Source organism: Pectinophora gossypiella, chromosome 19 (assembly GCF_024362695.1).
Source record: "Pectinophora gossypiella chromosome 19, ilPecGoss1.1, whole genome shotgun sequence".
Classification (NCBI taxonomy): Eukaryota; Metazoa; Arthropoda; class Insecta; order Lepidoptera; family Gelechiidae; genus Pectinophora; species Pectinophora gossypiella.
The window spans coordinates 12,552,317-12,579,397 of record NC_065422.1 but is presented as its reverse complement, the minus strand read 5'-3'; the positions used below and the strand labels follow the sequence as shown (position 1 = coordinate 12,579,397).

General features: G+C 36.7%; 2 protein-coding genes across 2 annotated transcripts in view; both read left to right on the top strand.

The window, feature by feature from the left end:
• Nucleotides 1-16,476, top strand: part of LOC126375676 (putative oxidoreductase GLYR1 homolog) — a 342,593-nt gene extending 326,117 nt beyond the window's left edge. The window contains exon 13 of the transcript XR_007567633.1: nt 16,455-16,476. The gene's annotated coding sequence lies outside the window, so the exon portion shown is untranslated. The remainder of the gene's footprint in view (nt 1-16,454) is intronic.
• LOC126375628 (protein split ends) overlaps nt 1-27,081 on the top strand; it is a 173,229-nt gene that overhangs the window by 67,610 nt on the left and 78,538 nt on the right. The window lies entirely within an intron of this gene.

The following is a 27,081-nucleotide window of genomic DNA, read 5'->3' as shown; positions in this document are numbered from 1 at the left end:
GCTGGGGATCGAGACCGTGTTTCAAATTATAGACCAATTTCCATTTTACCATCTTTATCTAAAATTCTGGAACGTATTATTAATAAAAGGCTAATTAAGTATCTTGAAGCTAATAACCTTCTTTCTCCACATCAATATGGATTTCGAGCTAAAAAATCAACTGCTGATGCTGTCCATGACCTTACCGGATACATTGTTTCCAATTTGGATAAGGGTAAAAAATGCTTGTCTGTGTTTCTTGATTTAGCAAAGGCATTTGACACGGTCTCGATTCCTCTGCTCCTTGTAAAGCTAGAGCGTCTTGGAATCAGGGGGCAATCGCTTGACCTGTTCCGGAGTTATTTAACTAACCGTAGACAGGTAGTAAAAATTCATAATCATCTTAGTGAGGACCTACCAGTCGTCTATGGTGTCCCTCAAGGGAGTATTTTAGGACCCTCCCTTTTCTTGACATTTATAAATGACCTTTGTAATATTCACTTAAAAAACGGTAAAATAGTTTCTTTTGCAGATGACACTGCTTTGATTTTTCAAGCTGAATCTTACCAAGAACTTTTTCTCAACGCACAAGATGGCTTGAATTCTGTATTACACTGGCTGGCAAATAATCTTTTGACGATAAATGCAGACAAAACTAAATACATATTATTTTCTCTCCGTTCCACAGTAACTCATCAACACAAGCTTATAGCCCACAAATGTCAATTCGATCTACTACCTTGCTCTTGTCCTTGTCTCGAGAACGTACCAGTTATTAAATATCTTGGTATAAATCTTGACCAAAACCTTAGCTTTAAAACTCACATTAAGTCACTCTCCGCTCGCACTAGGAAATTAATATTCATTTTTAAAACCCTGAGACATATGGCGGATCATAAAATTTTAAAAATAGTATATTACGCGTTGTGTCAATCAATACTATCCTATTGTATTACCATTTGGGGAGGCACCCACAAAACAACTCTAAAAAAGCTAGAAGTAGCTCAACGTGCGATATTAAAGGTTTCAACCTTTCGACCCTTCTTGTACCCAACGTCTAAACTCTATGAAGAATGTAAAGTTTTAACAGTTCGTCAATTATTCATCGCAAATACTATCCTCAAAAGACACTCGCAAATAACCTATGATCCTACCCTCACTCAAAATATGAGAAGACATGACCTGGTCTGTCCTACAAGATTATTTAAAACAGCTTTTTCAAAAAGATTCTATGACTTTCTAGGATCTTACCTTTATAATAAATGTAACAAAGATAATAATATTTACCCATTAAACATTTACCAATGTAAAAAATCAGTAGCTGAATGGTTAGAGAATTTTAATTATGACGAAACAGAGAATCTTTTAGACATAATTAAATAGAAGTGAGACGCACACACGCACGCATACACGCACACACACACACACGCACACACACATACACACACACGCACACACGCACGCACACACACACATACACATACAAGCATTTATAAATTTGATATTTTCTTTTTAAGAAATATTTTATGATTTAGTCTAACAATTTAAAAAAAAAAAAACTTAACTTAATTTTTCTTAATTTTTTTTTATATTTTGTTATTTTTTCTTGACCATGACTTTTTGGGGGTGGAGGCCTGGAGTCCTAAAACACAGGGTATCCTAGTTTAGGCTCCAGCCTCTACAAATATTGTATTTTTGTATGTAATTATGTATCCATGTGTTTTATAATTTGTAGAGGAAATAAAGATTTTACTTACTTTACTTTACTTACTATATATTATACCTACTAACACTATTTATGTTTATGTTATACCAGGAAACTGTACAGTTTAGACAATTTTAATTTTTATTGAGCTGCATTATAGACTCTTTTATTATAGCTAATCTAGTAAATAATATGTATTTATTTATTTCAAACGAGGAGTACTTTCATTGTAATCAGCTAGGCAGAGGTTTTCAACGCAAACATCCACATACCAAGACAGCATAACATAAACTAATCCACACTGAGTTTTCAAATGAAACACACATCACCGCTAATGCGACATACAACTCAACGAAGCGTGAACTTACTGGCGGTAGTGTAATGTCGTAATGTTATTTATCAATTGTAACAACTATTTAGAACAATGCTATTTACACTATACATCCATTTAGTAAATAAATTTTGCTTTTGATTTACAAGGTGGCTTTCAAATACCTATTGTTTGACTTTAAACAATTATTGGTTTTTAAACTTACTAGTACATACTATGTTCCGGATATCCGTATCCGTTACTTTTCATGCTGATCTTTTAGGGATCTTTCACTTTATTCATTTTAAATTGATAAGATGAAATAGTGATATACTTATAGACCAAACCTGAGTTACGAGGGTTCAAAAAATCGGCGAAAAGTTTTAAGAAAAGGTAGGTAGTGCCTGCCCTTGCGCTTCGCTTTGCTTCATGCGTTTTATGTGTATTTTATATACAGGGTGTTAGTGACGTCGTAACGAAAACTTTGAGGGATGATTCAGGCCATGATTCTGAGTTGATATCAAGTGGAAGTTTCCGTCGCAAAAGAATGGAATGGAAAATAATTGAAAAAAGGCTAAAACTTTCATTAATTTTCCGACAGGAAATTCCACTGATATCAACTTAGTATCATGGCCTGAATCATCCCCCTCAGTATCCGTTACGATGTTACTAACACCCTGTATTTAGATATTTCTTTTAATCAAAATACCGGGATTCCGTGGTATATGCCTGCTTCAACGGGAAATTATCTTATGTTTATATATAAACAAAAGACGATAACTATAAGTTGTTCCAAGGAGTTTAAGAAAAAGGCCCGGCAATCATTATTCGAGAAAATTCCATTATTCATGAAATAAAAAAAGGATTGAGAACAAAATGAAAACAGGCCGGAATTAAGAAATCTTCCTTCTGTTGCGTAATATTGGTCAAGATGGGTTTGACCTATTTGTTTTTGGGTTCCGTGGATACTTAAACATAATCTTCTGCGTTTTGTCGGGGAAATATTCATTCTGAAAAGGGCGACTGGGAAGACGGGGTCAAAAATAAAATTTTCTCTCGTGTGAATTGTGATTGTTGTGAGGTTAAGGACAGACCTCATAAAAAAAAAATCATCACCCTAGAGCGTTATCCGTTTTCTCACAGGGTCCGCTTACCTAACCTGAAGATTTGACAGGTCTGTTTTTTACAGAAGCGACTGTCTGTCTGACTTTCCAACCCGCGAAGAGAAAACCACCCCAATACCGGTTAGGGCACATACCTCCGAAATGCGTTTCTCGGGAATGTGGGTTAAAAAAAGATTTAAAAAGCTTTCCTAGAAATAGAAGCCAGTCTAAGATGAATGAAAATCAGCCTCATTTTTCGATCTGGCAGCGCATACCTACGATGTGGAAGATTCCTGATGTGCTTTAAGCGTAAGTCAGTATCATGTTAATTTGGAACCCTAATCCGAGAGTTCGTAATGTTAATGAAGAAAAAATCCTACACAAATTAACATCTTAGTGGTTGCTAATCCGGGATTAGAAGAGGATTTATCTTCGTTCATTGTACCGGAAGTTAATGAACAAAGCCTTTGGGTTTGGGGTATTACCCTGATTAAAATGTTGAATGTTTGTAAATATTAACATAAAAAAAACAACATTTTATTTGTTATAAGGCTCGGCGCCAACGGGCCGCTGACCGACCTACCACAATTTAATTAGTTATTCGTATTTATTTATTTATAGCCCGTTCTTTGCTTAGAGGTTATAAGTATGTAAAGAGATGCTCATAAGAAAAAAATAAAAGTAAGGAAGTATAATAGTAAGGAAATGAAGTAAGGACCTGACCTAACCTAACGGTTAACCGGGCGACAATTATTGCGTTTTTTTTTTTTGGTGTTGGAGGTGGATGGAAAATATAAGTTGGAGTGAACTATTGAAGAAGTGCTAGTATGAGTAAGGGAAAAGAAACAAATATTGAGAGTTATTGAGGACAGAAGAGGCAAGATGATTGGATACTTAATAAGACACAACAAAATTAAAAACATCATAGATGGGAAGCTACAAGGAAATAGAGGAAGGGGAAGACCAAGGAGAGCTTACATGGAACAGATGAAAGAGAAGGCGAACGTCGTGCCTATAAGGAAGTTAAAGAATTGGCCTTTGATAGACAAGAATGGAGAATGGTTCATAGACAACAGCGTGTCTTTTAAATTAATGATGATGATGAAACTGATTAGCTACTTCATAGACACGGTCTTGATTTCTTGACATTGTGAAAAATCTGTCTAGATAACAAGCTTCCTATTCAAAAATCAAATCAATTACTTTTTACTAAATGTCAAAACACTAAATTACTATGGAATTTGCATGAAAAAGCACACTGTGACGTCATAGAAAAACGTGATAAAATGTCGGGCTTTTATAGTTTTTCTTGTTTAAAATTCATAAACATGTTAAGCTTTTCGTTAGATTTAAATCTGTCTTTATTTAGTAATCAGAATTTCATTGGACCTAGTAGGTACACGACCCAATTGCATCGCTTGCTCTCAAAAGCCAAACAACTTTTTCCAAGAAGTTTAAAGCAGACGAGCGTCTGTCAAATGGTAACTTAGTTAATCAACGTTTGACACGACACGGAGGCATAATTGAAACGATTAACCTCTCGTTGAATTGTTCACACCGTAGCTATAACGGGCACACACATGGGAATATTTTCTTATAACTGTTTACAAAAGTACTCAATTATTGCATGGTTAAAGAAAAAATGATTAAACTAATTATGAAAACATTTATAGCTGGGAGAATGCTTTACGAAGTTTTATTATTTAAAAAGAAAGGAAAACATGAAACAGTAGGAGTAGGGCCCTGTGCTGGAGGTTTTCTGGCCACGTCTTTCCCTCAGCGTTACAGCTTCCGATGTGGTAGTAGTTTTACAGCTAGTTAAAAAGCGCTAAACATGTAAACCAATTTTGAAGTTATATTTTTTTATTAAGTTACTAATTTACCTAAGAGTTCGCTTACTACCATACCGTAGAATTATTCCTTATTCTATGTTATTACGGTAGGTATTCCTACGACCACGGCCCTACGACCTTCTGAACATAATTAATCTAATCTGTTTACCTATTGAATTGATAATGTTAAATTGAATGGAACAGAAATACAGAATGGATCAGCCTAATCACAAAAGTGCTTATTTTTTACTCTACTGCGGCGAAGCAAAAAGGAGTGTTATGTTTGCGACCACTATGTATGTGTGTATGCTATGTACGTTTTTTTCAACCTAACTTCTAAACTACCTGCCAGAATTTAACAAATGAGGTGTCACTAGAAGCGTCTTGATTGTCCGGTGGTTAAATAGACTATGTGACGTTACGCTAAATTCAATATCACTATTCGGAAGAGTTTTTTCTTGTTTCATACTTTTTAGAGCGTATTTTTTCCGAAACAGGTTTTAGTTTTAAACATATAGGTATATTTTTGTAACTATATTTTTGGATTAATTCAAATTATAATTTGGTGACTATTTGAAAAAATATATATTGTTATAAATATACTTAAATCAGATTTGAGTGGTATATTTTTTTTATATATTAGGTGGGCGCCGGGACACGATTTCGCCATACATTTAGTATAGGTGTCTACGCGACGCATCGTGCGTGCCCGACAAATCGCATAATACGACCATGAACTTAGCTGCAAGTTGTCTTCGAGCTTTGTAGTGGTGACTTGTGGCGCACTTCATTTCGCTATTTTTACTTGTGTGAGTGTAAATATCGCACCAGTGACGCACTCGGCTAAGTGACCTTGGCGTTTTACCGTAAGTGTGAAAGAGATGGCAATAGTTTCCGATGCACACATGCAAGCTTTGGCGATCTTCGGCAATGTTTGAATACTTTCCAACGTCATTGTATGCAGTTCACATCGACAGTAACTCACAGTGAATTGAATAGAGAGGGCGCTTCGATAGCATATCAAGATCTATATAGAGCTGGTAGTCAGTTATCAGACATGTCTGATTCAAGTAGTCCCAAGACTGCTAATAGAAACATATTTATAAAAGGACACGCTATTCCCCCAAAGGCACGGGAAATAATACGAAATTTAGACACGTATTTCAAGAAAGAAAGGAAAATATTCGGATGTGTTGATGGATACAAATATGAAAATTACTTCAGTAAAATCCACAAGAGGATTGCAGATGGTACTGGTATAACGAAACGTACAATAGATCGTATATTGAATGCTCAAAATGGTGCGTCTACTTCCGGTACAAGTTCAAAAACAGGTAGTACAAAGACTATGAATTGTGACAAAAAGTCGGACGGACTAAAATCATATGACTATGATTACGGAATGATAAGAAGAGTGATATACAACTTTCAATTAACTTCTCAAGTTAAACTAACTCTTGAAACTTTAAAGCAAAAGTTAACTTCAGAAATTCAATTTAAAGGTTCCTTATCCACGTTGAAAAATATACTTCATCATATGGGATTTGAATTTAAAGACACAGTGGACCATGGCAAAGTATTGATGGAAAAACATGAAATGCGGCTGAAACGAATTCAGTATTTAGAAGAAATGAAGATACACCGCGTTGATGGTAGAAATATTGTATACATTACTATGTTAGACATTACGGTAGTGAACCAAGTCTTAATAATAAGGGAAGTTGATGAAGTCCAGAGTACAATAAGTGTTCTCAGAAAAGAAAATGCTGTAAACCATGGTCTTGTGATCGTACACGCATGGAACGAAAAACAGTTTGTGCCTAGTGGATTTCTACTATTCGATATTGACGACGTCATACATAATTACTCAACCTGGATGCAAACTAAAGTACTTCCTAACATTCCTGAAAGGTCAGTCGTGGTTGTGGATCACACGTTGAACCCTGATAAATACATAAAAAGAATTAAAAGTACAACGACCAAAAAAGAAATGCTGGAGTGGTTTGAAACTTGCAAGATCTCGGTGGAGAGTACTTTGACGAAACCGCAGTTGTATGATCTCATTCAAAACCATAAAGGGAAATTCAAGACCTTAGATAAAACTTTGCTTGATTATGGACATACTCTTTTGGTCATGCCGGCATACCACACGAGTTTGAATCCGATGCATAATATATGGCTTCAGATAAAGGCTTACATAACTAAAAAAAGCTCTGAAGAAAGTAGCAACATAGCTGATCTGATAATGGACAGAATCAATTTGATCACACCTGAGCAATGGAAAAGTGCGCATGACGACACTGTGATGTGTGAAAATGATTTCTTTTTAAACGAACATGCTATGGACGATTTTTACGATAATTTAACGTTTGTCGATTGCAATTCTGATGATTCAATAGATATGTCTGATGATGAGAATATGGACCGCAGTGACAGCCAAACAAATACATAACGTTTTTTTTTTAATATTTCTTTAAGTTCGTTTATAAATCGTATGTGCCTAATTGGAGTAATATTGACGAATTTCGCGACTAGTAAAACTAAAATTTCATATTACAATATTTTATTAATGTCGTTAATTTTATAATAAAATTGTTTAAAATAAAACTGTGTCACTTCATTGTGCCGCCTTTATTTTTAAATTAAGAAGACCTTTTAATATAAGAATAAAAATAAATTGAATAGATGTAAGTTTATAATTTTGTGTTGGAATCAGCACCAAAATGTAGATATGGCCTAAAGGTCTTTGTAACCAGGCCAAAAACTCAAAAATTAAAAAAAATATAGATAGGTACATTTATTATGCATAAGCGTATTAACAGCTCCATATAAATCCCAGACGTTGAAAGTAAAACATTTCAAATCAATAGAAGCGTAAGAATAATGTTTCCTTCAAACAATTCTGATCTTATAAGACGATGCTATTAAGTGGATATTTCTATAAACCGGTTCCCTTGTCGCGCGTGTGTATTGAATCATAATAATTATCTGGCGTATAAAAGGCAATAAAGTTTATATATTTTAGTGTGTTATTGAATTAGCTAAACCTTTTTCTTTGGTTTTATAAAGATAAATATTTTTATTGTGTATAAATTTACGTACAGTTATAAATAATAGTCACAGTTATAGGTAGTTGCAAATTACGTCTCACAAAATTTTTCACACAGCCAATGACACATACATAAACTCACACCTATTTCCCACCGGGGTAAGCAGAGACTATGGAATTCAACACACACATGTACAAGTAACATAACAATAACTTTTTTTATGATCCACAATAATGAAAGTAAATCCAGCACAGGCCTAAACCAATGATAGTCAAATTTGTTTTCGAATTCACGTATGGATCATAAATGATTATCACGTGTTCAGCGGTGAAGGAAAACATCGTGAGGAAACCTACATTCCCGAGAATTGCATTTCCGGTGGTAGGTATGTGACCTAAGCTGTATTGGGCTGGTTTTCCCTTCGCGGGTTGAAAAGTCAGACAGGCTGTCGCTTCTGTAAAAAACCTGATCTGTCAAATCTTCAGGTTAGGTAAGCGGACCCTGTGAAAACCGGGATAATGCTAGGAAGATGATGATGAATAATGAGAAAAAATAAAAAAAAAAATAGGGAGAAAACAAAAAAAACCCTATTAAAGATATTTATGTAACAATAAAATAATTATTAGTTTTCATTCAAAAATTCTTAAGAGCAGTAAGTATTACAATTATTATTCTGATATTCTGTAATCACAATGAAATATTGACTAAAATGGTGACTTTTAGGTTGTTTTCACAAAATAATGCGAAATGTTACCTGATTACGCAAACATTCGCGCCATTTTACCTTAGAACAAGACAGCAATATATAAAATAACGTGCGTTCGAAGGAGACAGCTAGTTTTCAATGTAAATAAACACTGCATGTTCATTTCATTCATAGATGATTGATAGCAAACGGTGTGTGCAGCCAAATATTTTTTTTTTACTAATTAGGTGCCTACTTTTTTTTAAATAATTTTTGATGATTCTATTTTGAATAGTTTTAATTGTCTATCATTTCAACCTTGAATACCTACCTACTATTTTTTTAAAATTAGTACTATAAATGCAACAATAACATAATTATTGTTGTGGCTATAAAAGTCAACAGTCGCTATCGCTTTAATTATACACTTTCATAGTGTTTATCTTTTTCTATTACCTGTCTTCTTCTAACTCGTACAAGACCAATATGTTCATCTCTTTATTTCAAGCCTTGAACTAGTAACATTTATTAACCGACCATTATAAGAAGGTCTCTAACGTCGTTTATTTAGTTTACTGTTAGTAACTGTAAACTTCAATCGTATTATAATAACTGTCGCATTAACACTTTTTAAATGCTTTCTTCACGCTTTGTTGCTTTTGGGGTGATCACTAAGAATGCGAAGTTAACGATTATTGCTGTTTCGTATCTAGATTTTAACCTTCCTACCAACCGCGCTAGCTAATGATACACACATAACATAACATACGTACGTACAGCCTGTATACGTCCCACTGCTGGGCACAGGCCTCCCCTCAATCAACCGGAGGGGGTATGGAGCATACTCCACCACGGTGCTCCACTGCGGGTTGGTGGATGATACATATCACATTTTGTATACATAGAATTATTTAAATCTAAATTCAAAAATAACTTTATTACACTTAGAATCGTCAATTTACATAGGTAACTCATCCACCTAAAACTACTGCTAAAACTAAACTACTCAAATCCCTCAATCAGCGCTTATCGCTATCGACCCACTAGGGTCGATTAATTCTTTCAAATATTTTTCCTCTCAGACGACGCCCTGATCCGAGGTTCGCGCCCAACTGGGCACCCTCAGGCCTGTTGTCTTAAACGTTGTACCGGGCGAGAGCCTTCAGCGTTCCCCATTTGTCCGGCCAAGTAGTTAATGCCATTTGCGGCAAATCTACAATAAGTCACGTCAAAAAAAAACCACAAGTCAAAACCTGTAAAGTCGAGGAACACAGAGGCACAGTCCTGTGCCGAAGTTTTTCTTATAAGTAGCTTTTTTTCCTAAATTTAACTATATGACAGGTTTACCTAGTTTAGGCACCAGCCTCTTCTCAAAAATTGTATGTACATTGTACAAACCAAATGTCTTTTGTTATGGATTCTTTTTTTGTGGAGGAAATAAACTTTTTACTAACTTACTTACTTTCCTCGCCTAGACTTTCTCCCTCTTAGAGGGATATTACATCTATCCAACATTCGTCAATGATGACTTTTTCACTGTTATTGTTATTTGTAGGGTCAAAATTATTGACGACGAAGTTTAGAAAACTCCTTACAAATAACAATCGCAGTGCAGTAATAATAAGGTCGAATTTTCTAATCTTCATGGGGAATAATTTTGTCTATGGGTGATCGTGGTATTTCCACAGTAAAAGCACAATCAGCATACAAGTCTACAAATAACGATCACAGTTTAGTTATAATAAGGTCGATTTTAGGTTGAATAAAAGTCGTGATTGGTGCTAATGATTCCTGTAAATACCATCTTATTTTATTTTAAGTTACATCTGTCATTTTGTCATTGTGTCAAAGGAAAGGGACGTGTAATCGACAAGCATAAAATTTATGGAACACACGTCAATTTTAAGCACAAATCTAAAACAACCGTCTAAAAATTTTACATTGGCCAATAACCCGACAGAATTATGTTGACAGCACACGTCAAACGGTTGGCATACCAGCGAGATACCTTTTAAATTCGCCCGGGTTATTCATTCATTTACTCATTCATCCTAAAATTAAGTAAAATTAGGAGGTGTCTGCAGGAATCGGGGCCATTGTCGGAAAATTGGTGGATAGAAGTTATAGTCAGGGTTCGATATACTATGGTCATATTATTAAAGTTGTTAAGTAGAATAGAGTTCCGTACATTCATACACGCGAGGCATTGAATCGCGTGATTGACGGGATGTTTGCGTCTCAATAACAATGGAATTCTGTTCTCAGACCATATGGGAGAACCATAATGTCTTCTTCACAGCGTTAAGGTATAAGCCAGAAACACAGACCAGGGCCAGATGTAACATGTCATTGAGAAAATAGTCACTGTGGTAATGTACAGTCATGAGCAAGGTCAAAGTATTTATTGCACACCATATGGTAAACAGTTGTTATAAATATTATAGTAAATATTATATAAATATTACAGGCCCCGGGAGGGTATAGCAAAAACAAGAAAAAATAACAAGAAACTAAATTAAGCCAGAAATACAAAATAATAATAATTAGTACTTAACATTAAACAAAATTAATCAAAAAATAACTATGAAAATCTTAAAAACTATTTATAACAAAATCTACAACACTTACAGTCTATTTATCTAAAACACTTCTCTTAAGTTAATTTTAAACTTTTTTATATTTAAATCTTTCTGTAGCACGTTTGGAATCCAATTGTACATTTTTAATGCAATATCATGTACCCACCTTAGAACCCCGTCGCTCTATGATATTTGACATTTAATGAGACTGGGGAAATAGCACGGACACGGAAGACTTATTTATATTGCAAAAGAAATGCATTAGAATTTTAATAAGTATAAAACAGACTGACACGTGCAGACCATATTTTCAAAAACTAAAAATTCTTACACTAACGGGTATATACATTTTAGAAATTTCAAAATTTGTCCGGCAAAACGAACACTTATTCCATAAATCCAATAATGATCGCTTCATGCGCACGACTAGACGTACAGATAAACTGATACAGTTTCCCAGAGTAAATATGAAGTTATACAGTAAGAATGCACATATTATGGCGATAAAAATGTATAATAAGCTTCCAAAAGAAATATCGGATATTAGTAAATATAATGACTTCGTGCAAAAATTGAAAACTTACCTAATTAATAAAAAATATTATAATCTGCAGGAGTTTTTAGAATCGAAATAATTATTTGGATCCACAAATTCATTTAATTAAGTTAAAATGCTCTTTGTTATCATGTCTGATGCTGTTGTTGTATTTTATTTTATATTGTATGATTGAGTTACTTCTATTTTTTATTTCTATTTTTTTTGATATATCAAAGAAAGAAAATTTGCAGTGCCCCGACGGGGTGTCATGTTGTAAGTGCTAAATAATTAATTTAAGAACCTTTGTACACATGATTGCACCAATAAAGAATTAAAGACTTACGGTTTAATTTGTCAAAAAAAGTTAATGTGACATGGTTTCAAAGTGTATACATATTAGTACTCGTGACGACGGCCTCTGTAGGCCAGTGGTTGAGCGATGTGCTCGAGATCCGGAGGTCCCAGGTTCGATCCCCAGTGCAGACAACCTGTAACCCTAGTTTGGTTAGAACGTTGGTCCCGGTTACTACTTACTGATGTAAGTACGTAGTCGTTACATGAGTCATGTCAGAGGCCTATGGAGGCTCAATAATAACCCTGGCACCAGGGTTGATGGGGTTGGTAAATGTAAACGACTACTTACTTTACATCAGTAAGTAGTAACCGGGACCAACGGCTAAACGTGCCTTCCGAAGACGAATCAACTTACTTTTGGACAATCAGGTGATCAGCCTGTAATGTCCTAACCAAACTAGGGATCACAAAGTGATTTTTCACTGACACCCTGTATTATGTGTCACTTGTAGACAAAAAAGGAGCCTTATTTCCTGGGGAGTTAAAATGGCCACATCGAAGAAACTCATCTAAGAAAGCAATATTACAATTTGACATTTGCGCATATAAAAGTAAGTGCGCAATGCAAACAAATGTCAAATAGCAATATTGCTTTCTTAAATAAATTGCATCGATGTAGCCATTTTAACCCCACGGTACAGGTACCGTTCTTATATTAAACCCACCAAAGGAAATCCTTTGCCTTCAGATTTTAATTACACCCAAGTTGCTGTTGACCTGCCCCACTGGAAGTGAGGGTAAAATCCCCACGCGTAATGTAGGGGTACTTGACCTCCTTGCATATTTTACTTCGCAACTTCTCATTAGAGCTTTGAAGTGATATGGAATTGCTTTACTTGTGGGAGTGATGTGAAATTCTATGAGTTTCGTGGGTTTGCTCTTTCACTGTTGGCGTTTGGTTTTTTTTTTTTGACGTGACTTATTGTAGATGTGCCGCAGATGGCATTAACTACTTGGCCGGACAAATGGGGAGCGCTTAAGGCTCTCACCCGGTACAACGTTTAAAACAAAAGGCCTGAGGGTGCCCTCGGTGAACTTCGGCTCAGGGCGTCGTCTGAGAGGAAAAATATTTGAAAGAATTAATCGACCCTAGTGGACCACGCCGGCGGGGTCGGTATCGGGGTCCTGAAGTGTTTGGTGTCGCGAGCTGCCTCTATGGCTAGAGTAATCGGGTCGTCAGAATCGTATATTACGTCCTTCGGACGCCGATACTTATCAGTACCGTCCCTTTTGGCGTTTGGATTGAATAGACAGTAGTGTGTGTGTGTGTGTGTTCCATCCTTAAGACCTTGTTCAGAAGGCGCGATTTACTCGCGTTTCCATACCATAGAGTAATTTGATTACTTTATAGATTCCTGCATGCTTGGAGATGTGCATCTGTATCCGTACGATGTTAAGTTCTCTGTGGTATGACAACGCGCGTAAAACGCCTCATCTGGACAGGCTCTAAAGGTTTGCCTTCGTTTTTCCAGTAGGGTTATCATGCGCAATAAAATTACCAATCGATTCAATACATTTTGTCGAAATCGATAAGTTTATTTTTTCCCTAACATGCGTGTCACGTGATTCTGTTTGTATTTTAACACAACGACATGACCTATTTGGATTCACATATTAGCACCGATCGACAAAACGACATTATTATATCGTCAGAATCGATAAAATGACCGACACATTTTTATCACGTTGCGCATGTTGTGGTAGGTACTTTTATTTATTTATGCCTCTCGAAATCATCGCATTTTCGAATACAAACAAACAAATGAATATTAGATTTATCGTGTATCAGAATTTGCAATATTTAAATTGGGAAGCCTCCTAGCTCAAAGATAAATTATGAAATTCTGATTACTAAATAAAGAATAGAATAGAATAACTTTATTCCCAAAACAGTGAAGGTTACAAAAGCATTTACATAAATTAAGATTAACAATTTGTGACTAGTAGCTAACACTGCCCAGGGAAATGGGACTGACTCAGCATATTGTTGCTAAGAGTATGGTAGGAGTACCCACTCTCACCAACACTGATATTCTGCCAGTACCCAAATTAGGCTTATCAATTGGTAATAAATGAATTGAACGTGCCAACAAAAACCCGTGCCGTGAAGTGTTAACAAAGTATAATATGAAAATCAGTAGTATGCCAAGGGGTTCAATCATAATTGATAGTATAAATAAAAATAGGTATATAAGCAAAGAAAGAGCTAAAACTAAAGAAAAAAAAAATATTTTTTCTATTTTTACTTATGTATAAATTGTAGCAAAGAAAAATGCTAGTAAAAAAAAATGGTTTTCTATGACGTCACAGTGTGCTTTTTCATACAAATTCCTTAGTAATTTCGTGTTTTGACGTTTAATAAAAAGTAACTGATTTGACTAGTTGAACACTCGCCTATTCACGTTCACGCGGGAATCAAAACAAAACAGCAATAAAGTACTTCGTTCGGAATTCAAATTCTGATAAATGGCAATTAGCATTTGTTTTATTGAAATAAAGAAAATTGAATTACTATAACTGGAGAGTAATAATTACTTTCTTTCTTTCTCTTTTCTGAGTTCTAAAAAAGTATCGTCCCCGGCTTTAAAACGTTAAACTGTCTTTTGATAAATCCAAGCCAAACCAGCACTCAAAAGTTGCAAGAGCGGCTGAAAGGGACCGGGTTCGTAATCCTTGAAAGTTTTTCAAATTCCATTAAATGGAATTAATTCCATTTTAATGGGATTTCCTCTTATCGGCGTTATCATTGTCTCTTCAGGTACTGAAATCATCGAATCTCTCTTGCAGGCGACTTGGATGAAATTTTGATCTCAAGGACTTGGGAGATAAGGAAGAAAATTGATTGCTGTTTGTTTTTTTATTATGGAAGATTATTGGCGTCACGTCATCTTGATTATGATTTATCGTTGAGTGAAACACAAAATGACACATTGCTAAATTTCTCGAGTGAATATGTGTATTTCCTTGTTTTCGTTCACCGCTATTATAATTTAAAATCCAAATATGTTTTTGAAAACAAATTCGAATATCGTTGGTGGTGGATTTGAACCTGCGACCTCAGAATGCGAGGCAACCGTTCTTCCCTGGATTACAACAGCTCTCTAATTCTATGTATTATATATACACTTCAAATACCTTTGTAGTATAAACATGAACCATCTAACCACTAAAGCATAGTAAACATTTAACAGACAATGACTGGAAATGACATAATACCACAATGGTAACATTAACTACTTCGGTAACACTGGGTAATTATCTATTGGTACTATAGAGCAACGCGGACCTCCGTGCTCTTTGTTTGGTACAGACTAAATAGTTCAGCCGGGTCTGCATGACAACCGCGCCGCGCGCGTCGCGAATTATATTGAGCGCTTCGACACGAATAGACGATACGAATGTTATCTACATAGATGGACGTCAAACGGTTATTGGTCGAAGGCCTCGATATAATTCGAGCCGCGCGCGGCGCGGTTACCGTGCAGAGCCTACAGTACAGATAAGTTGGATAATGTAATATAGGAAAAAAATCATCATCCCATCATCATTGGCCACAGCATCTATCGTAGATGATTGTTGCAGCACTTGTGAGTCTACGGGTTACACAAAACTGAAAAAGAGAGAAGAAAATGACAGGTATAATTTAAAATAAAATTAGGTTAGGTGTCTATAGGAATTAGCACCATTGGCATCACCTAAATAAATCTTATTTATGAAGTTATCTTATTAAATGACACAGTTCTTTGGGCTTTCTGTTACTGTCGTTTCGTCAGAAGTGCCACAAACTATTCCCATCTCGGGGACAATTGTCTGTCTCGGCAAGCTTGCTTCTAAACTGGTACTCTTCTTTCGCACGTTTGTTAATGTTTCAACCACTGTGCTGAGTGTTTTAGGGGGGGATTCAGACGGCAGGAAGCAAAGTTGGGGGAAGATATATTTTTTAAAGTTATACTATAGATTAAACACCTACCTAGCCGTACGACGCCCATTGCTGGGCATAGGGCTCCCCCAAGGATCTGCACGACAATCGGTCCTGCGCTGCCCGCATCCAGCGGCTTCCTGCGACCTTCACCAGATCGTCGGTCCACCTTGTAGCGGGCCTACCCACTGAGCGTCGTCCGACACGTGGTCACCATTCGAGAACCTTTCCGCCCCAGCGGCCATCGGTTCTCTTCGCTATGTGTCCTGCCCACTGTCACTTCAGCTTGGCAATTCTCCGAGCTTATTGTACCTGTATTGGGCTGGTGTCCCTGCACAGTTTGGAAGGTCAGACAGGCACTCGCTTCTGTAACACCGGACCTGTCAAATCTTCAGGCTAGGTAAGCGGACCCTGTGAAAAACGGGATAATGCTAGGGAGATGATGGTGATGATAGCATAGATTGAACAATAATACAACGATTTTTGTTTTTATAGCACTTACACGTGCTTAGGGTAATTTACAAAGAGAAAATTTAAATCGAAAAACAATCTGACTCGGACGGGACTTGAACTTGTCAGTCAAAATATATACGTACAAAGTGTACCTTACTATTAAAGAGTACAACGGGATTATTCCTACTCTGGAACATTCCTGGTCGTCAAGAACGTCCTACGCTACGTTTTCCAAGAGGCGGTCTCGAAAACCCAAATGCATCCCTGCTCTACATTCGCAAATCTTTTTGCAAGCGGCCGAGCTCTCAAATTATCACGTCGTGGAATGGTAGGCATTAGCACGTTCCAGCTATGTCTTGCAAAAGGCAACTTACACTTGCAAGATGCAAGATTTGCAAGACACGCAAGACTTGCAAGTCCTGCATTGTTTTCGTAAGTTGCGCCCTAATTAGGACTAACGTTGTTACGTTCTACTTTTACATCGTACGGGCTTGAGTCACACCTTGTGTTCAGATGGTATCTCAAGAGAAGGTAAGGTGAGTAAGAATGCTTAACTTTGAAAGTTTTTACCTTCTCCTCTATATACTATGTGTTATGATATTTTATACGATTTGTCTTTAGCTTATATTTATACTATTATTATGTTTTAAGTAGATCCTTTTAAGTTATATTGCATTATTTACTTATAGCTGTATTGCACCTTCCCTGACTCCAATATGTAGCAAGTTCTTCCACCCTAACGTTGTCTGGAAGAAATTGCTATTTAGCAATAAGGCCGCCGATTGTACTTCTTTTATCACTTTTGTAATTGTTTTTAGTGTTGTGTATATACTGTCTGTCTGGTTATACTTATATGGCGTGTAAGTGACATCGTAACGAATACTGTGAGGAATGATTCAGCTAATTATTCTGAGTTGATGTCAAGAGCTTTTTTAATTATTTTCAGTTTAAAAAAAATACTTGACAAAAACACTTGCCATACTTTGGCGACGGAAAATTCTACTTGATATCAACTTAGAATTATATTCTGAATCATACCTCAAAATTTTCTTTACTATGTCACTAACTGCGTATTTACGAAAAAAAAGATAAGTAATTGAAAAGCTTTTACAGATTTCTAACAATTCATTTATTGTTGTTTCAGGTAAGGATCATTATAGACACAACCAAGATATTGTTATCGAGAAATCGCCAACATCGGGTAAGCAGGTACTTGCGGAGATCAAAAGAACAAACTTCGAGACGGTCGAGGGTGCTTGGTGTTGCTATATAGGTAGAGAATTATGAAGGCTAACCACTCGACAATTATAGGCGGCGATACGGCTTAACACCTATCACGTTGGTCTAACAGAAAGCTCTGCGATAAAAATACATAACATAAACAGCCTATGTACGTCCCACTGCTGGGCACAGGCCTCCCCGCAATCAACCGGAGGGGGTATGGAGCATACTCCACCACGCTGCTCCAATGCGGGTTGGTGGAGATGTTTTTACGGCTAATAGACGGGACCAACGGCTTAACATGCCCTCCGAAGCACGGAATGATCTTACTTTTTCGGACAATCAGGTGATTCAAGCCTGAAAAGTACTTACCAAACAAAGGACAGTCTTACAAAGTGATTTCGGCAATGTCCCCATCGGGAGGGAATAGAACCCGGACCTCCAGATCGTGAGTCTAACGCTCTAGCCACTAGACCACGGAGGCTGATAAAAATGTCTGGTATTGAATATTTTCCTCTAGTTATTAAATAACTTGTAATGTATACCCTCATTGATTTAAAAGATGTGTTGCTGTTACAGTTTCTTGTCATTTCTTCTCCTCAGCCATAACACCTCGCGAAATGACGTAAATTCAAAAATGTTGCATTGACCTTCCACAAGTTTATCCATGATAATTACGTTGAATAAATGATTCTGATTTCTGTGACGTATGGGTACTTAGTTCATCTTGTGATGGATGCACCTCTGACTACCCCAATTGGGATATATCCGTAAGCTTGTATTTAAACAGTGTTAACAATTTTCGTTGTAAACAATTTTTTCGCCGAGGACTTTATAAAAAGAGGTCGACACCTAAAGTCATGTGCAAAAAATCTAAACTTACATTCAATGAACTTTTCAAGGCTGTATTCTAGGTTTATAAAAAATGGCAGACTTCCGCTTTTGCAACGATTTCAATTATTATTCCTATAAAAAAATGTTTATTGGTGATGAATTCAGCACTTACAGAGGATTGTGTGCTTTCCAAGATGATGGTCGATAGGCTGATCACCATTTTATCTATTCTGGGATTTCGTTTCAAAAGTGGCTGCAACTTGTCTTCTTATTACTTTTAACTTGATCTACTCCGTTATCCGTAATGTATGTTCATTCATACTGTTCCGGCCAGCGCCTTCTTAAATCAAGTCCGTAATTGTCACCCGCGTATAACAAAAACTGCATTTTGCATAGGAGTTTATTGCCAATAAATTTGCAAACTCACTTTCGTTCTGACCTCTTGACCGAACGCATCATTCACACAATTTTATAATTAATATAAGTTCAAGTTAAAAATTTGGGTTTTATTCTAAATTAAAACTCACGTTATGTCTGCCTAAGACACGTAAATACATAAATACAGGGTGTTAGTGACATCATAACAAAATCTTTGAAGGATGATTCAGACCATGATTCGGAGCAGTTATCAAGTGGAATTCCGTCGCAGTATGGAACTGAAAATAATTAAAAACGACACTAAAATTCATCCCGTATTCGTTACGATGTCACTAACCCTGTATAGTCACGCCTATATCCCTATTGGGTTGGGCAGCGGCTCAACTTATCAAAGACGACCTACTTTGCTGCTAGTTTCGAGCCACTCTTGAACAAAACGATTTCGAAAAGCGACGGTGACTGTGATAAAAGTATCCCCCCCTTTTTTATTTGATCATCTACGTCTTCTATTTCTAGGTCCTATAACCTTCACCCAGTCAAGTACCCATTCACAAATTGTTTGTTCAATAAAGTGCAGAAGAAAAAAACATTGTTCCATGATAACGTAATATCAACGTGATAATTCATCATTTTTGAGAAGACTTTAAACGGCTCTTAAATTCTCTTCCAACATAACTTCCCCAGCCTGTCTCGCTTGTCACTTCACAATTTGAATCCATTATCGAACTTACAGGGAAACCCTCTCAAACAGTTAACGTTACATGATTAAAATGAAAAATGACAGTTTTATGAACGACAAAATGTATGTACATCCTGATAAAATGGTTCTAGTTTTAATACTATTCTATATACACATAGTTTATTCCAGTACCTACTACCTGATTTTATTTCAAGTTATATCTGTCCTTTTCTTATCCGCTGAAAAGGAAAGGTACGGGTAATCATCATCATTACCCTAGCTATTATCCCGATTTTTACAGGGTCCGCTTACCTAACCTGAAGATTTAACAGGTCCGGTTTTTTATAGAAGCCACTGCCTGTCTGACCTTCCAAACCGCGAAGGGAAAACCAGCTCAATACAGATTAGGTCGTTTGTAAATTATAATTACCTTCTACTTAAGTATACAGATTCAAATTACGTGTACTTAAACAACCTGTATCGCCATTTTAAGCCAACACCGTAAACAACAAAGCTACAAATGAATCAGTTGAACAGCTGCGCCCGCGCCTATTTCCTGCCAATCCTGTGACCTTGCTGTGGCCTTGTCTGCTCATCGATATGGAATCATTGTGATTATGGCTACCAATCAAGCCCTGTTACGTATAACCATTAGTGGCTGTTAAATGGTGGGGAATAACCGCCTGGAAACCAGTACTAGCCAGCCAAGTTACTGAAAGAACGTCTAGGGTTCTGTGTCAAGGACTGACTGATTGTCCGAAAGTAAGATGATCCGTGCCTCGGAAGGCTCGTTAAGCCGTTGGTACCGGTTACTACTTACGATGATGTAAGTAAGTATTCGTTACATGAGTCATGTCAGGGGCCTTTGGCGGCTCAATAGTAACCCTGACACCAGGGTTGATAAGGTTGGTAATCCACCTCACAAGTCACACGAGAGAAGAGGACCCCGACGGGAAATAGGTGTTACAAAAGCGTGACGTTAAAAAGAGATACTTATTTATGTTTACGATTCAAATTCAAGTGAACATTATATCTAATCATTGATGTATATTGTGTATAATGGCCCCGATTCCTTCAGACTCCTCCTAATTTTATTTAAAGTTATACCCGTCATTTTCTTATCCGCCGAAAAGGAAAGGGACGGGTGATTAACAACTGTTAATTTTAAAATGAATGAGTGAATAACCCGGGCGAATAAAATAGGCACCCAGCTGATATTCAACCTGTTTGAATTCTGTCGGGTTATTGGCTAATATAAAATTATGAAAGGGTTGTTTTTCTGTCTAAAGTAGACGTGTGTTCCATAAATTTTATGCCTGTCGATTGTCCGCCCCTTTTAAAGACAAAAATAAAGATTTTTATTGTGCATAAATTTAGGTACAGTTACAGATAATAGTTTCAGTTATAGTTGCAAATTACGTCTCACAAAATTTTGCCTTTGCAGGCATATATACATTTTCCTTTCCTTTTCAGTGCATAAGAGAATGACAGGTATAACTTAAAATAAATTTAGGTGGCGTGTACTGGAATCAACACCAATAAGTTGCTATAGATTAAAATAGTCTAAAGAGTTCACAGTTCAAAGTAATTCGTGTGGTATGTGTAGTTTAGCCCCACATTCATTCTGTAACCAGATTTGGACAAATTTAATTATACCGTGACCGGCGTGGGAGTCCTGTAATTAGTTACGCAATGAATTTTGTGTTTTGAGCATTATTGTTGGACAGTACGAGTAGTTAAATCCCTACTAATAGGTATTACAAATGCGAAAGTAATTCTGTGGACATGCATTAACCACTGAGGCGATTTTTATGAAATTTGGTACAGATAGAATAGATCTTGGGAAAGAACTCAGCGTTGATGGAAAACATCGTGAGGAAACCCGCATTACTGAGAAATGTGATTAGGAGGTATGTGACCTAACCTCTATTAGGCTGGTATATCCTTCAGATACCGCTTCCTCCGTGCTTCGGAAGGCACGTTAAGCAATTGGTCCCGGCTGCATTAGCAGTCGCTAATAACCATCAATCCGCACTGGGCCCGCGTAATGGTTTAAGGCCCGGTCTCCCTATCCATCCATAGGGAAGGCCCGTGCCCCAGAAGTGGGGACGTTAATGGGCTGATGATGATGATGATCCTTCAGATAGGCAGTCGCTTCTGTAAAATCCGGATCTGTCAAATCTTCAGGTTATGTTTGCGCAGCCCATGAAAAACGGAATAACGCTAGGGAGATGATGTAACTAACAGAGTAATATTTGCATCAATTTTGATCCCTTTTGGTGCAGATTGCAACAGGCACGCAGTGAAAGTTTGGCGGCGTGCCAGACCGTATTCGACTTTATATACGTTTACAAGGAACCCGGTTTCTGAATATGTCCCAATCCCAACTCTGCCGATTAAGCGACAGGCGATGGCGTGGTATCTTCATCTCTACCGTTAACGCACTGGAAGTTGAAATAAAATATAAAATCTGTGTTGTTTGTTGTTATGCACGTCGGTCCCGGTTACTACTTACTGATGTAAGTAGGTAGTCGTTACATGAGTCATGTCAGGAGCCTTTGGCGACTCAATAGTAACCCTGACACCAGGGTTGATGAGGTTGGTACGGTACTCCACCTTACAACCCACACGATAGAAGAAGAAGGTTTTAAATATATTCCGTGTCACGAAAGACACGTGAACGTCAGGACCAGACGGAGATTGGATGACCCCCTAGCATTATCCCGTTTTTCACAGCTTCTTCTTCCTCCTGTGGGTTGTGAGGTGGATTACAAACCCCATCAAGCCTGGTGTCAAGGTTACTATTGAGCCGCCAAAGGCCCCTGACATGATTCATGTAACGACTACTCACTTACATCATCTCATATTCTTATCTTATCTTATCTATATTAGCTTATTATAAGATTAATGATTCCCTAAATGATAAAAATGTCTGGTATTCAATTCGTTCTTCTAGTCATTAAATAACTGGTAATGTGTAGGTACCTACATTGATTTAAAAGATGCTGTTACATTTCTTGTTATTTCTTCTCCTCAGTCATAACACCTTACGAAATGACGTACTTAGATTCAATACTGTTAAATTGACCTTCAATTTTAATCCATGATACTTACGTTGAATAATGCAGGGCACTATAACATAGGGTGTCCTAGTTTTGGCTCCAGCATCTATAAATACTTTACTTACTTCAATTCCTTAATTTACTTCACTTCGCTTACTTCGCTTACTTCGCTTACTTCACTTCCTTCACTTATTTTACTTACTTTTGAAAAAATAATTCTGATTTCTTTCCTGGAAAATTGCAACGCCGCTTGCCGCTGTAAATTGGACGCAAACCTATGGGTGCTGCAGAGCTGGTATGGCGGTATGTGGGCCGCAGATCGTATTTCAGTATCAGCATCTTAATGGAACAAGGCTTGTTGTATTCCTCGGTGACGTCAGATATGCGAAGTATTGTATTTGTATTTATTCAGTTTTCAGATGTTACTTTGTTTTTAGGCATTGACACACATAGTCAGCTGCTTGTCTTCCTGTGCTTGTAGTATATAATGATATTGTCGCCTTTTATACCTAGCTGTAAGAACGCACTACGTGAATGTTGGATATGGCAGAAGAAGCATGAAAGTGGGATTAATGACGTTAAAATGAGATCGTCGCGTAGCGTGATAACTGAGAGATGTGGTGTAAAAGACGATATAGTGACTAAGATTGAGAAGGGAATGTTAAGTTGGTTTGGACACGCAGAGCGGATGAAGGATAATAGGATTACGAAAGCAGTATATAAAGCGTAGGTTGGTGGTAGGACTGGCAGAGAAAGACCTAGAAGGACGTACATTGACCAAATTGGAGACGTCCTTAGAAAAGATTCAGGACGATCTACTCTGAACCGGCGTGTGTATGGAGGAAGCAAGAGAAGAATCCCAAGAAGAATTCCATAGTCGCTGCTTACGCCGGTGGGAAATAGGTGTGAGTTTATGTATGTATGTATAGTCGAAAGACCGAATTTCCTTTTAAAATTCAATCTATTGTTTAACTATTGTGTCTGGAAATGTGGTCTTTTTGAACAATCACATTCTTCAACAAAACTTCTTTCAATTAATTTCAATCTAGTTAAACATTTAGCCCGCAAAGGTTTATCTGGAATGAAACTAGCTTGTCTACGGCGAGGTTTTGCCAACCAGATTCTATACAGGGCGAACTTCTCGCAAAACATTTTATAGCATTTTTACGTTTCTATATTTTCTTATTTTTTGACAAGGCTTTGAATTTTTGTTTTGTTTTTATATACTTCTTGGCACGTCTTGGGATCTATGTTGGTGAAAGTAAATAAAACTCTCAGAATCTAAGTATTTATTTACCATATTTATCGTAATACATTTCATATCTCAGCTATCTCCGTAGCTCACAGCGAATTTAATAGTGACGATTTTCGTCTGCTGGCTTAACACAACATCCACGAGCTCTCATCCAAAGCAGTCTGTAGGTGTACCGAGGACGTATGTATGGTCACCTGACCATATTTGGCTTTTGGTAATGTAACTGGTTATAATACGATAGCCTTGTACGTCTCTGTTTGCAGCCAGTTAATCCATTCCATTTTTAAATTTTATTTTTTTATTCTACACAGGTGCAATATAAAAAAACACACCGAAAAAAGTTTTTTTAAATGTTTCTTCTCCTCAGCCATGGCCATTACACCTTGCGAAATGACGTAGATTCAAAAATGACAAATTGACCTTCTACAAGTTTATCCATGATAATTACGTTGAAAACATGATTCTATTACTGTTTCTGATTCAAAGTCTCTTCTGCAATAAACAATATTGAACTATGTGTTACTGATTACAATACTGAGTTGCAACTCGGCTAAGGCCTTCATTTTATTGTATTATATTGTATTATTACCCGCAACCTCCGTTCATCCAACAATCTGTCTCTAAATATTCCTTCCCATTCCTCAACTTTCTACTCCAAGTCTTTCACGGTGCAAGCTGTCCGTTTGTGGAATTCTCTGCCTGAAAGCATTAGGAGAGCTTCGTCATTAGAGTCCTTTAAAGGGAAGTCAAGGCGCATTTCCTTGCCTCTATTTCCTCTTCATCTTCATAATCATCTACTCCTTTTCTTCCATAGTATATAGTAGTTTAAGACGTGATATTTATTTATTATAACAATTATAATTATGTGTAGTATAGAAGAGAAGTATAATAAGGTTAGAGATATAATTAAAAGTACCGCAGAAGAATGCTTAGAAAGCGAAAAGTTAGTCCCAAGGAAGAAATGGCTAAGCCAAGATATTATTGATATTATGATAAAAAGGAGAACGTTAAGAAATAAGTCGGATGACGCCAGTATTGTTGAATATAGAAAACTTACTAACAAAATAACAACACAATGTAGGAACCGTAAAGAAGAAGACTTAGAAAAGGATTGTGATCTCGTTGAGCATTATATGAAAGCAGGTAAAATGGATCTAGCATATAACATAATAAAAAGTTTAAACAGGAAGAAAAAGACAAGAAGTACAGCAATACTAGATGAAGATGGAAAGATTTTGATTGATAATGAGGATATAGCTAACAGATGGAAGAGATACATAGAAGGATTATATCAGGGAGATGGACTAACCGAGGACGATATAGAAGATGAACAAGAGGTGGAAGAGGATGATCGTGGCCCGGACATCTTGAGAGAGGAATTTGATAAAGCTTTAAACAGTTTAAAAAATAAAAAAGCTGCCGGAGACGACAAGTTGTTTATAGAATTGCTAAAATCTGCAATCCCCTTAGTTTTGAACGAAATTTACGAATTAATCAATCTAATGTATACAACTGGCAAAATACCAACAGACTTTCAAGTTAGTAAAACTTTGGCATTACCAAAAAAACCAAATACTTTGAAATGCGAAGAACACCGGACACTGAGCATAATATCACAGGCTTCAAAAATTTTACTTAAAATCATTCAAAACCGACTGAGACCTAAAGCTGAGGGATGTCTGGGAGATGACCAGTATGGGTTCAGGGAAAAGAAAGGTACAAGAGAAGCAATATTAGCTTTAAGACTGATAATTGACAGGAGATTGGATTTAAGCATGGATACCAGCGTGGCTTTTATAGACCTTGAAAAGGCTTTTGACAAGGTAAACTGGAGGAAAATGATGAGGGGGTTGAAGGAAGTAGGAATGGATTATAGAGACCGAAGGATAATATACGAACTATATAAACACCAGGAAACTGTCGTAGAAATAGGAGAAGTGAAGAGAAAAGCTAGAGTACGGCAAGGTGTAAGACAGGGCTGTTCCTTATCTCCACTAATATTTAACATTTTCATAGAGGGTGCCATGAAGGAAATAGCTAAAATCAGTAACGGAATAACAATAAATGGACAGAATAAAATTAGTATCAGATTTGCAGACGATATTGCGGCACTGGCCAGTAATAAAGAAGACCTAGAAACCCTACTTAACACAATGAACACAGTTTTTGAAAAATACGACCTTAAAATTAATATATGTAAAACCAAAATTCTAACAATTTCCAAAACTCCAAAAATAGACAGCCAAATAATTAAGTTAAATAATATCCCGATTGAAAATGTAAAGAACTTTAAGTATCTAGGCAGCATAATAACGAATGACTCAAGATGTACTTTAGACGTTAAAACCAGAATAGCAATGGCAAAACAAGCTTTCCATAACAAAGGGTGCATATTCAAGGCTAAGATTGCCAAATCTATCAGAAAAAGATGTGTCAAAACCTTCGTATGGAGTATAGCCCTCTATGGATGTGAAACTTGGACACTGACACAGAAGGACAGAGAGAGACTCGAGGCCTTTGAAATGTGGTGTTGGAGGAGGATGGAAAGAATAAGTTGGACAGAAAGGGTTACAAATGAGGAAGTGCTAGTAAGAGTAAGGGAAAAGAGACAAATACTGAGAATTATTGAGGACAGAAGAGGCAAGATGATTGGACACCTAATAAGACACGACGAATTCATTAAAAACATCATAGAAGGAAAGCTAGAAGGAAAGAGAGGAAGGGGAAGACCAAGAAGAGCTTACATGGAACAGATTAAAGAAAAGGTTAACGTCGTGTCTTATAGGGAAGTCAAGGAATTGGCCTTTGATAGACTGGAATGGAAAATGCTACACCGACAAGAGCGTGGCTCTTAAATTGATGATGAATTATGTGTATTATTATTATGTAGTTTATGTAGTCGAAAGTGTATTTTTATATGTACAAGTATTCCCATGCTGCACTATCCCGCTATATTACATAATATTCAATATCTTCTATACTTAAAGGTTGCCTGGAAGAGATTGCTACTTAGCAATAAGGCCGCCTATTGTACTAATTCTATTTCTCTTTTGTTTTGTATTTTGTTTTTTCCTGTTTGTGCAATAAAGTATTTGTTATGTTATGTTATGTTATTAGTATTGGTCTTCATTTTTAAGGTGGGATG